Below are 12,081 nucleotides of genomic sequence, written 5' to 3'. Positions count from 1 at the left end.
ATTGTTGTCGCCCTCCTATTATGAATGTCATCCATCGGTCGTAGACTGGCCTCGAGTTTGTAGGTTGAGCTGTCACAGAGAAATTCTAAATAGGATGTTTGATGTAATGCTTATGTATGTCCGTATCTTTTGGTTTGTTCATACTTTGCACGGCATATAGAAGGATGGCCGAAGGCTTAATAGCCTCATTTGAGTTGGGTTTGGTGGCTGTTTTAGGCTTGTAAATAAAGGTTATGTCATGTGGATACTTGTGAGAGATATTCGATCTGTAGTGGACCATTTTGACCCTTTATTGTGCAACCGTTCAGAGTTTGTAAAATCTGTTTGTAATTTGTATTAGCTATGAAGTATTTTCTGAAATGTTTGCTTGTGGATCTTGAGTGAGGCGCTTTCTCTAACCTGTTTTCTCTTTTGTAGGTCTTAAGGGACCATGGGAGGTTTCGGGGAGGTTGACCTTTGCGAACGGACACGCAAGGGTGTTGCATGACTTAGGCAAAACCAGCTAAGTCCGTGACATATGGTATCAAAGCGGGACAAGAACTCATAGAAACACTTGACATGCAAACGTATGGAACCTAGCGGGGCTGTGTTGAGGGCAACTAACACGCACGACTGTTTGGAGGAAAACAAGCATAGAGATGTAGGGAAAATGAGTCACTCAAAGGAGCGGACATATGAGATTGACATTCAGAGGAATGGCCAACTCTTCGTGCAAAATGCACCACGAGAATAAGCAAGCTTGGAAGAATGCATAGCGCACAAAGGTTGGGATGGCTGAGTTCGAGCTACGGCTCGACGTTGACAACCATACTTGATGGTGCTCAAAGCAAGCGAGGCGCTTGGTAATGGATGAGACCATGCAAGGTGGAATGGGTTGCTTAGCGACCGAAAGAGTTATACAAAGCTCACAAAGGTGAGGGGAATTGCTAACTCAAAGAATTCGGTACTCATGCAAGGGCTTGTATGCAGACGATGGAATGTTCCTGGCCATCCCAAGGTGATTGAAACTCCGCACTATGGAGCATTATAACTTTCTCTTCGACATAAGAATGATACATCTAGAGAAGGCTGAAGTGTGCAGTGAGTTCAACATATTGTTAGGCCTTGAGTGGTGCAGCGGAGGCTGTATTGATGTGGAGTCGCAATCTAGCAAGTGCGTTTACAAGAGGCAAAACGATGCATAGTTTGTTCAGCAAGTCGGAGTAGTCCAAGGGGATGGTGGTCTCTGAAACTTTCAGAGGGAAGGAAACAAAGAGAGATGTTGCTCCAATGGGATAGATATCCAGGAAGGATAAGTCCCGGCTCTCTAGAGGGAGAATCAGGTGTAAAAGACCACACATGTTGAGGAGGAGTATCTTAAAAACATCAACTCTACGAAGCTTAATGGACCGAGTGAGCGGTGAGGAGTTGTCACATGATCTCATTTGAGAGAATGCATTGGTGGATGCAGTGCAAGATCAAGTGGGAGAGCAATCCAAAATAATACAAAGGTAGGCACACTTGGAGTCGATATGGAGATCAGACTCAATGGAGGGCTAACTCGTTGAATGGTGGGCGCGAGAGCTACCATCAACTCAATGCAAAATGAGGAGCCGAGCAACTTGGGTGTAACTTGGCAAAGTACCCAAGCCACATGAAGGGAGCCAACATAGAAGATAGAACATGGAGCAGAGGTGCAAAGTTTTCCTTGGACAGAGGTCAAGAACATGAACTCTTGCAGAGGCAAGAGCAGGATCATATCGTTCTATGGGTCCTTCATTCTGATGGAGTAGACTCATCTTGCATGGTGCCAAAGACAAAGGGAGCTTCTGGGCACATGCACCTTATCTCGGAGAAGTATTTGATGGAATAACTAAGGAGACTCAACTTGCGGAGGCAAATTTAGGTTCAGAAGGCCTTGGCACGGGGCAAGAGGATGCAAAGGCGAGTACTCTTGAAGAATATGACATAGTGTTGCTATTCAAGTTGCTATGAAGGAAGCGGTACGCAGCGGAGATTATGTTGGTAGGGGTAGAGGCCCAAGATCCGGACAATGGTACACTAATTTTATTGAAGTCGGTAGACTTTGAGAGTTACTAGGTGATGGACTGTCCTAGAGCGGTGCTTTGTCCAAGTGTGACCTGAGAACGAGGGATGAAGGATGATTGCCAAAGGAGCAAACACAATTGAAGGTGGAAGAGGCCTTGTGATATGTTGGCAGAGGCCACACATGGAGGGAGCACAAACTGAGTTCATCCCACAAGAGTCAGAATGCAATAAAGATGTCACCAAGAGGCGATATGGTGTAGCGGATCATGGTGAAATAGTTCATGGCAATGCGATACACACAAATATAGCCCCGTGAGGGACTATATCATACGGAGGTATGATCGAGAGCTATTGGGAGCTCCACTTCGGTGAACAATACAATGGAAAGAAGGGCTATGGATTCAAGGAGTGAAGGCTATGGTACCGCAGAGGCGGGTCTTCTATGCATGCATCGAATTTTGCATCAGATGAAAGCCTTGGTCATCAGTATATGGGGACTGTGTACCACCGAGGGAAAAGTTTGAATGCAAGTACCAATGAATTCTATTAGAGGGACTTGATCATGTAGAGGTATGATCGAAGCAATTGGAGAGTTGGACTGCTCTAGAGCCTATATTTGCTTAAGTGACCTAGTAAGTCAGAGGAAAAGGTCAAGTAAGCGAATGTTGTGACCAAGAAAACTAAGGAGAATAGAATCAGTGCAAACTCTACAACATAATGGCAGAGGCAATGCATGAGAGTTGCAGTATGTCTTTCCATCGACCAAGACGAACTGCTTGGATAATACAAAGGTGTTGAAGCAGGGGGTCGAAAGGGGCGAGGAAGCGACGACGAGTCTAGAGGGACTTAGCTACAAAATACAAAGCATCAGTTAAAATAGAGGTGGACTCAAAGGAGTGCCACAGAGGTAGATCTATTGATCGTGAAGAAAAGAGATGTAGATGTGAGCCGATGGATAATAGGGTTATGGGCATGGTAGCGCGATGATACCGTAGAGGCGGGACTTCCGTGAAGCCATCGATCCCGAATCTCATGGAGGGAGAGCACTTGGTCATAAAAGGGGCTAAGGAGGTGGAGCATGCAGAGGTAAACTCCAAGTATCGAGACAAGACTGAAGGGCAGAGGCCAAGGAACTTTGTAAGACTGGTGTCAACGAGCTTCTCATCAAGATAGCCGAAAGTGAAGGACTTCGGGTCGTGCAAGAGTGCACGACTAAGTGACGAAACAGGTAGTATGCGGTGCTGTACCTTTGCTACTAAGTGGAGTAGGTAGCAGGGTTGATGGAGAAGACGATACAATCCCAAAGGCGACCAAAACTATTAGAGACTTACTCCAAGTTTGGATAAAAACTTCCGGCATTTCAGAAGTTTGATAGCATTGAGAAGGTGAATCATAGTAGCTAACTCAATGTAAGGAGTGCAAACACTTCGAGTTCTTCAGAAGTGTGAGTAAAGAGCAGGCGAAAGTCAGTAACCAGCTCGATACATGGAGTACAACCCTCAAGGAGGCGGGCAAAGTCAAGTAACCATTGCCTTCTCAACTTTTAAGAGAATGGGCAAAATTGAATATCCCAATTCTTTTATCTATCCAGCAGAGGAGCTCTGCATAGGTACAAAGACCTTTTGAAGATAATGGAAGACAATAGTTATCAAATCCTCACCAATGGTGATCAGTGCTACTGAGAGTAGATTATCCGCTTCATTTCCCAATAGAATGTCAATCGAAAATGGAAGTGATGCAAATCTACTTGGAAATGACAACTAAGTGAAAGAAGAGTCGATGGACAAATTTTATGGAGGAAGGACTCAAAACTTCAGAAGTTTGTGAGGCAATGCTTGTTAAAGCTCCAACAAGCCTCCACCTAGTCTAAGCAGCATGAGGCATTTGAGAGATTGGCGCATAGTAAGGATGATCTTTTCCTTCATCTGAAGGCTCCATAGGAACCAACAGGGATCAACACAACTCAGCCAACCTCATGCTAGAGTCAGAGTCATTGGTGAGTTGAAGCGGCATGGTGGATCAAAAGTTGAACTACTCAACAAAAGTAGCGGAGAGCAGTTGAGAGCCAAGAGACGCATTGTAGCTGGAGCAGAAGATTGAAGACTAAGCAAAAGTGAGGAGTTGTAGTGTCGACAAAGGCTTCAACGAGAACGTCGAAGGAATAAATTGGGGAGAATGTTACAAACAAAATTCTAAATAGGATATTTGATGTAATGCTTATGTATGTTTGTGTCTTTTGGTTTGTTCATGCTTTGCACAATATGTAAGGGACGATCGAAGGCTTTATAACCCCATTTTAGTTGGGTTTGGTGGCTGTTTTAAGCTTGTAAATGAAGGTCATGTCATGTGGACATTTGTGAGAGATATTCAGTCTGTAGTGGACCATTTTGACCCTTTGTTGTGCAACCATTCAGAGATTATAAATTTTGTTTATAATTTACATTGGCTATGAAGTATTTTCTGAAATGTTTGCTTGTAGATCCCGAGTAAAGCACTTTCTCTAACCCATTTTCTCTTTTGTAAATCCTAAGGGACTATGGGAGGTTTTGGGGAGGCTGAACTTTACGGATGGACACGCAAGGGTGCCGCACGATTTAGACAAAACTAGTTAAGTCCGTGACAGAGCACCCATTATCTTCTCTCTTATCATTGGAGCTTCACCAACTCTTATGACCCTCGACCCCTTCCTTCTGCTTGGCTTGTTCTCTCGACCAACCTGGTGATCACCTATACTCTGCTCTTCACCGTGAGGATAACACTACTGCTCTCCAAGAGACCATCCTCGCTAAGTGGTCGCAACCCTTGGTTCACTGGTGGTCTTTCTCAGCGTAGAGAGCTACTATAGATCATTGCAAACAACTTCTTCTTAGGAGGAGACCTGATCATTGCAAAAAGTGCCAAACTACTGTAGATCTCTCCAGCACTAAAAATAGTGCTACAGCTCTCTCCAACATTGCTACAACTCTCTCCAGGACTATAAACACTGCTGCAGCTCTCTCTAGCACGACAACTAGTGTTGTAGCTCTCTCCAGCATTGCTGCAGCTCTCTCCAACATTGTTGCAGCTCTCTCCAACACTATAAACCTGCATACACTGCTGCAGCTCTCTCTAGCATTATTGCAGCTCTCTACAGCACTGCAAATACTGCTGCAACTCTCTCTAGCACTGCAAACAGTGCTGCGGCCCTCTAACAGATATGTAGAGCTATAGCAACTTTGCCTTGCCCACTACAGCAACCGTACCTCTAGAAGAAACATTGCTCCTCCTCGTACCTCTCTTCCACCTCCCTTCTATAACTGACGACTCCTAACTTACTCCCTCATATATGTATCCTTAAATGTCTTCATTGTCTACCTCTGATATCCCAGTTATTATTCTTATAGAGAACCATAACACTTCTCAACCTACAGGCCTTATCACCATCAATGCTACAACATTCATTCTCTTCAAATTATCCAAAGGCGGCAACTATACATCTTGGCATGCATAACTTTCTAATCTCCTATTTAGATATGATCTACTAGGCTATGTTGATAGCTCTCTCCATTATCCACCTGCAAAGGTCAACATCCGAAGAGAACCAAGTCCAATACCAAATCTGTTGGGAAATCTTGGGGGGCGACATCACATGCGTAGCGGAAGAACAAGAAAACAAAATCCCCGATTCCCAAAGAGATATTCGTCATCGTGCGAAGATTGGTGTGCAAAATCAGCGAAACTTAAAACTGCGTATAGAGTAGATTATGTTACTTAGGGAGATCGTATATCCCTGTTTCCTTGCAGATCCTTAGGAGAGGGTGAAGGAGGTCAAGCGTCCTCCTCTCTAGCGGTGATCCACACAGTAGGACTGCGACGACGCTCCTCAAAACTCCAGGCCTACTTTGAGGTGGAGAGGGGAGGAGAATAGGAGAGACAAGGAAAGGCTAGAGCCTATGAGGCTCTGAATCCCTCCTATTTATAGAGGTCCCATGTCAAACCCTAATGGATCCTCCTCTAGTGGGTATTGGATCTGCATCCAATAACCCAAGCCTTTTAGATTAGTGGATCTCTATCCATTAATCTCTCATGGGCTCTTATTGGATCTTGTCCATGGGATCCAATAATTCAAGGGCTTATTGGATATCCAATAAGACAAGGGGTCCATCGGATATCTCATTTCTGAACCTCTACTTATCGCAATGCCTATCATATGTGTGTGCCCCTCTAGGCCCAATATCGAACTGGCTGTGAGTCATACCTATTAAAACTCCTTCTAACTCAGTGAATTATTATCTCTATAATAATTCACTTGGCTCATCGACTACGGACGTACTAGGCCACTACGCTATAGTCCCCAGACGATACAAGGGAATCAAATCCATTGGACCTGTCTGTCCTCAGTTACCGTGTACCTATAGTCCCTCATCCATCTAATATCCCAGAGACCGTATATCGAGCATGGTGCTGTCAGACCCATATGGTTTCTACTCGAGTCTCGCTCTAATCGGATTCTCCCAGAGAACTCTTTCTCTCTCAACCTGAATGACCTTGGCTAGGGATTTGTCTGAGCAAGAACACATGAGATATTCCTCTCATGACGCCGAGAGTGGATGATCCTCTATCGACACTCAATAGCCCTCGTAAGGTCGACTACTACTCCCAATGACCAACTGTACTAGATCCGGGACAACCAAACCTATAAGTCTGGTATCAAAGAGTGGAGCACTCATACAGGACATCCTTGGTGTCTCAAGTCTAAGGACCAGATATTCCGCTAGGACTACGGAATCATTTTCTGACAATAAGGCATCATCAACCATCCAGCATTCCGTAAGCGGATCAATCAGTGAACTCATTCTCCAATGAGCACTTGTACTGTATCGCTAGTGTCCCTACATGAGCAGCTATGAGACCAACTGCATCCATCATATGGACGGGTATACAACACACTAGTCTGTCCGGTTATCATGATCTCCCTCTTAAGTAACCTATGACCGGGATTATTTAGGATATGTGTTTAAAGGTGAATCGATCTCATTTTCGTGATCTTATCACGATCTGATTCCCATTGAACAAATCCATGGATATCACAATATATATATGCATATATGCAATGGTTATAAAGTGATATATGCTAAAATATAATAAGCAAAAAGATTCTGTATCAAGTCACACGTGTCATCACTCACGTGATTGGCTTGCTGGGCACCTATGACTAGTAATCTCTCACTTGACCTAAATCCAATCACCTATGTGTCTGATCCCCATCAGACCCCTATGATGCTCAAAGACAATCTGAGATAATGACTTTGTCAATGGATCTACAATGTTATCTTTGGATGGAACTCTTTCCATTACTACATCTCCTCGGGTTACGATCTCTTTGATAAGCTGGAACCTCCTCAGAACACTTTTGATGAGACCCGGGTTCCCTTATTTGAGTAATCGCCCCATAGTTGTCGCAATATAAGGAAGTCGGCTTCTCGCTACCCGGCACGACTCCCAAATCTGTGATGAACTTCTTCACCTAGACTCCCTCCTTTGTTGCATCTGATGCAGCAATGCACTCCACCTTTGTGGTCGAGTCAGCAGTAGTATCTTGCTTGGAACTCTTCCAGCACACTACTCCTCCTTTCAAGGTGTACATATACCTTGAATTCTACTTGCTATCATCGACATCAGACTGAAAACTTGAGTCTGTGTAGTCTTCAACCTTAAGGCTATTACCTCCATATACTAGTAAAAGATTCTTAGTCCTTCTCAAGTACTTAAGGATACACTTTACTGCTTCCCAGTGCTCCAAGCCTGGATCCGCCTGATACCTGCTCGTGACACTCAGAGCATACGTTATATCATGCCTAATACATAACATGACATACATGATAGACCCTATTGCTAAGGCATAAGGTATCATATCCATGTTTGCCCTTTCTTCTGGAGTCTTTGAGGATATACTCGTAGAAAGCGATATCCCATGTCTCATCGGTATGAGGCCTCTCTTGGAATTTTCCATGCCAAACCTTTTGACAATGGTTTCTATGTACCTGGACTGGGACAAGCCAAGCATCCTCTTGGATCTATCTCTATAGATTCTAATCCCCAAGATATAGAATGCTTCCCCTAAGTCCTTCATGGAGAAGTGTCTAGATAACCAAGCCTTTACTATGGATAACATTCCTACGTCATTCCCAATGATCAAGATGTCATCCAGATATAACACCAAAAAGGTGATAGCGCTCCCACTTACCTTCCTGTATACACAAGGCTCATCTTCGTTTTTAACGAAGTCATAAGATCTGACTGCCTCATCAAATCTTATGTTCCAACTTCGGGAAGCTTGCTTTAGTCTATAAATGGATCTAAGCAACCTACACACCTTATCTGGGCAGTTCTTGGACACGAATCCCTTAGGTTGCATCATATACACCTCCTCGTCGAGGTTCCCATTGAGGAATGTGGTTTTCACATCCATTTGTCAGATCTCATAATCATAGTGTGCTGCAATAGCCAATAGAATTCTGATGGATTTCAGCATTGCTACGGGTGAGAAGGTTTCGTCGTAGTCAACACCTTGCCTTTGACGATACCCCTTAACCACTAGCCTTGCTTTATAGGTCTCTACCTTTCCATCTACTCCGATCTTTTTCTTAAAGATCCACTTACAACCGATGGGTACAATACCTTCGGGCATATCAACTAGATTCCAAACCTTGTTGGAGTACATAGAATCCATCTCAGAATTTATGGCTTCTTGCCACTTTTCGGAGTCTATACTCATAATAGCCTCCTCGTAGGTCTGAGGATCAATATCCTTAACATCCTCTCCTCTAATATGTCCCACATATCTCTCAAGAGGATGAGATACTCTATCAAACCTACGTAAAGTTTAAACTTGTATATTAGGTACCTGAACAGACTCGGGCTGTAGAGTAGTGCTTGTGCTTGGTTCTCCAACCTCGCTCAACTCTATCATTCTCCCACTATCTCCGCCAAGAATGTGTTCCTTCTCAAGGAACACTGCTCTCTTAGCTACAAAGACCTTTTGGTCCTCGAGATAATAGAAGTAATACCCACAAGTTTTCTTGGGGTATCCCACAAATTTGCATTGCTCTGTCCTTGATTTTAACTTATCGGGGTTGTGTCTTTTAACGTGGGCAAGGCAGCCCCAATTCTTAACAACCTTAAGATCAAGCTTCTTCCCTTTCCATATCTCATATGGTGTAGACACTACCGATTTAGTTGGAACTCTATTCAGAAGGTAAGCTGCGATTTCTAGGGCATATCCCCAGAATGACATGGGTAGGTCAGCAAAACTCATCATGGATCGTACCATGTCTAATAGCATACGATTTCTCCTTTTAGAGACACCATTGAGTTGAGGTGTATAAGGAGGTGTCCATTGGGATAATATCTTATGGTCCTTGAGGAACTTAGTAAACTCAGTACTTAAGTACTCACCTCCTCGCTCTGATTGAAGAGTTTTGATACTCTTTCCAGTCTGGTTCTCCACCTCATTCTTATACTCTCTGAATTTCTCAAAGGCCTCGGACTTGTACTTTATTAAGAACACATATCCATACCTTGAGAAATCATCAATAAAGGTAATGAAGTAGGAGTAACCACCAATGGCATGAGTTGACATGGGTCCACATACATCACTATGTATAAGTTCCAACAGCTCAGTGGCTCTCTCTCCAGTTCCACTAAATGGAGAGTTGGTCAGTTTTCTACGAAGGCAAGGCTCACAAGTTATATATGACACATAGTCGAATGGATCTAGATATCCATCATTTAGCAACTTTTGAATCATTCTTTCATGGATGTGACCTAGCCTATAATGCCACAGGTATGCACTGTTCATCTCATCTCGTTTCCTCTTGGACACATTTGCATTCATGATATGTGGAGTAGTGTCTAACATAAATAAACCATTATGCAATGTTCCTTTCGTGATGATCTTATCATATAATAATATCGAACAACCATTGTTCTAAAAAATTAATTTATATCCATTAACTATCAAACATGAAATGGAGATAATATTTTTGATAATAGAAGGAACAAAATAACATGCATCTAATGCAATAAAAGCTCTACCAGGCAGATGTAGGGCAACCTCGCCAATAGCTACTATAGCAACTTATGCTCCATTACCCATCTTGAGGTTCATCTCGCCTCTCTCTAGTCTCCTAGGCCTTGTCAGAACCTACAACGAATTGCATATATGATAAGCACTACCGGTATCCAATACCCATGTGTTATCATAAGAGTCTGACAAATGGAGACTGATCATGAATGTACCTAAAGCTTCATCAAGCTTTTGTTTCGCCCTTTCTACAAGGTACTCTTTGCAGTTCCTCTTCTAGTGCCCATCTTTGCCACAGCGGAAGCACTGGCCTTTGTCCTTTGCTAGGTCTTTCTTAGCAACATTTGCTTTACCTGGTCTGCCCTTGCCCTTTCCCTTCTTAAGGGACCTTTCTGCTTTCCTTTTCTTTCTGGTCTCACCAGTGTAGAGAACTGGCTTCTCTTTCTTAATAGTACTCTCTGCCTCCCTCAACATATTGAGGAGCTCTGGGAGAGTCACCTCAAGCTTGTTCATATTAAAATTCATTATGAACTGTGAAAAGGAATCTGGTAGGGATTGAAGCACAATGTCCACACACAAGTTATCCTCTAGGACCATTCCTAGACCTGTGAGTTTCTCTATCCACTCAATCATCTTTAGGACATGGTTCTGAACCGGTGTCCCCTCAGTTATCCTAACGTGGAAGAGGCTCTTGGATATCTCATATCGCTGAGTCCTTTCCTGTTCCTCAAACAGTTTACGGACATGTAGGAGAATAGATCTGACATCCATCTTTTCATGTTATCTCTGTAACTCAGGAGTCATAGAGCTCAACATATAGCACTGAGCAAGAGTGGAGTCATTAATGTACTTCACGTAGCGAGCGATCTCATCCTCGCTTGCCCCTTCTTCGGGCGTAGGCATCGTTGTATCAAGGACGTACACGATTTTCTCCGCCGTGAGAACAACTCTTAAGTTACAGAGCCAATCTGTATAATTTGGACTAATGAGGCAGTTGACATCAAGTATGCCACGTAAGGGATTTGAAAGCGACATTTTCTGAAAACAAAGATGCAGCAGAAATGAATAACAGACAGATTTTGCAAGAAATAAACTATCAAGATATGGACTTCTATCTTGATATGCTCCCACTATTTTACTAACGAGTCACGCGACACCCTCAGCACGTGAAAAAGAAGTCTCCAACAGACTTCTAGCGGGGATCAGAATCTAATCAGCGTCTTAGTGTAACCTCGAGGGACTCGACCAATCACACTAAGCCTAAAAGGTAGGCAACTCTTGCCGATCACAACTCCTTGTGATTCCCGTCCTGTTCGGCCTCCGAATCACCATAGTCTCGAGGGACTCGACCAACCATGATGCTCGGTTAAGTCAATACCTTCGTTACAAGATGAGCCTGATTTGATGATATACCCTCGAGGGACTCGACCAAGCATACCATGTCCTCAGGTCACCGGTGACATCTCTATGTCATAAGCAAGATAGCGAATCGTGATATAGGTGAGTCTCGAGGGACTCGACCAACTCAACCTACATCGGGAATCGGTTCCTACTTATAATGATGGAAGGCCACGTGGGTCAATCTAATTGCCTCACGTTTACCGACTTAATATTATCGAGAGAGATGTTTCTATGATTTGGTCTCCTAATATGACATGTCACACATATACATATTTAATATATATCTACATCGCATGCAAATATATATACATATCTAGTATGTGTATAAGCAATCACAGCAGATGATCATGGACCACAACCTAATGTGATTAGGCCTGAGCCAGTATGCCTAATCACTCACATCAAGATCTATGTGTGCAACGTGTGATCGTCCATCTTGTCCTCGTCGGTTCCGTCGACATCTTGATGCATCTTCATGCATCGCTATCGTCCGTCTCGTGGGTCCCGCTATCGCATCCACGCTCCTGCTACGCCTCCTCATGTGATTACAACTTAATCATAGGCACGCAGACCCGATAATAATAATC

This window comes from Musa acuminata, chromosome BXJ3-8, assembly GCF_036884655.1.
Source record: "Musa acuminata AAA Group cultivar baxijiao chromosome BXJ3-8, Cavendish_Baxijiao_AAA, whole genome shotgun sequence".
NCBI classification, from domain to species: Eukaryota; Viridiplantae; Streptophyta; class Magnoliopsida; order Zingiberales; family Musaceae; genus Musa; species Musa acuminata.
This window is presented reverse-complemented; position numbering follows the sequence as displayed.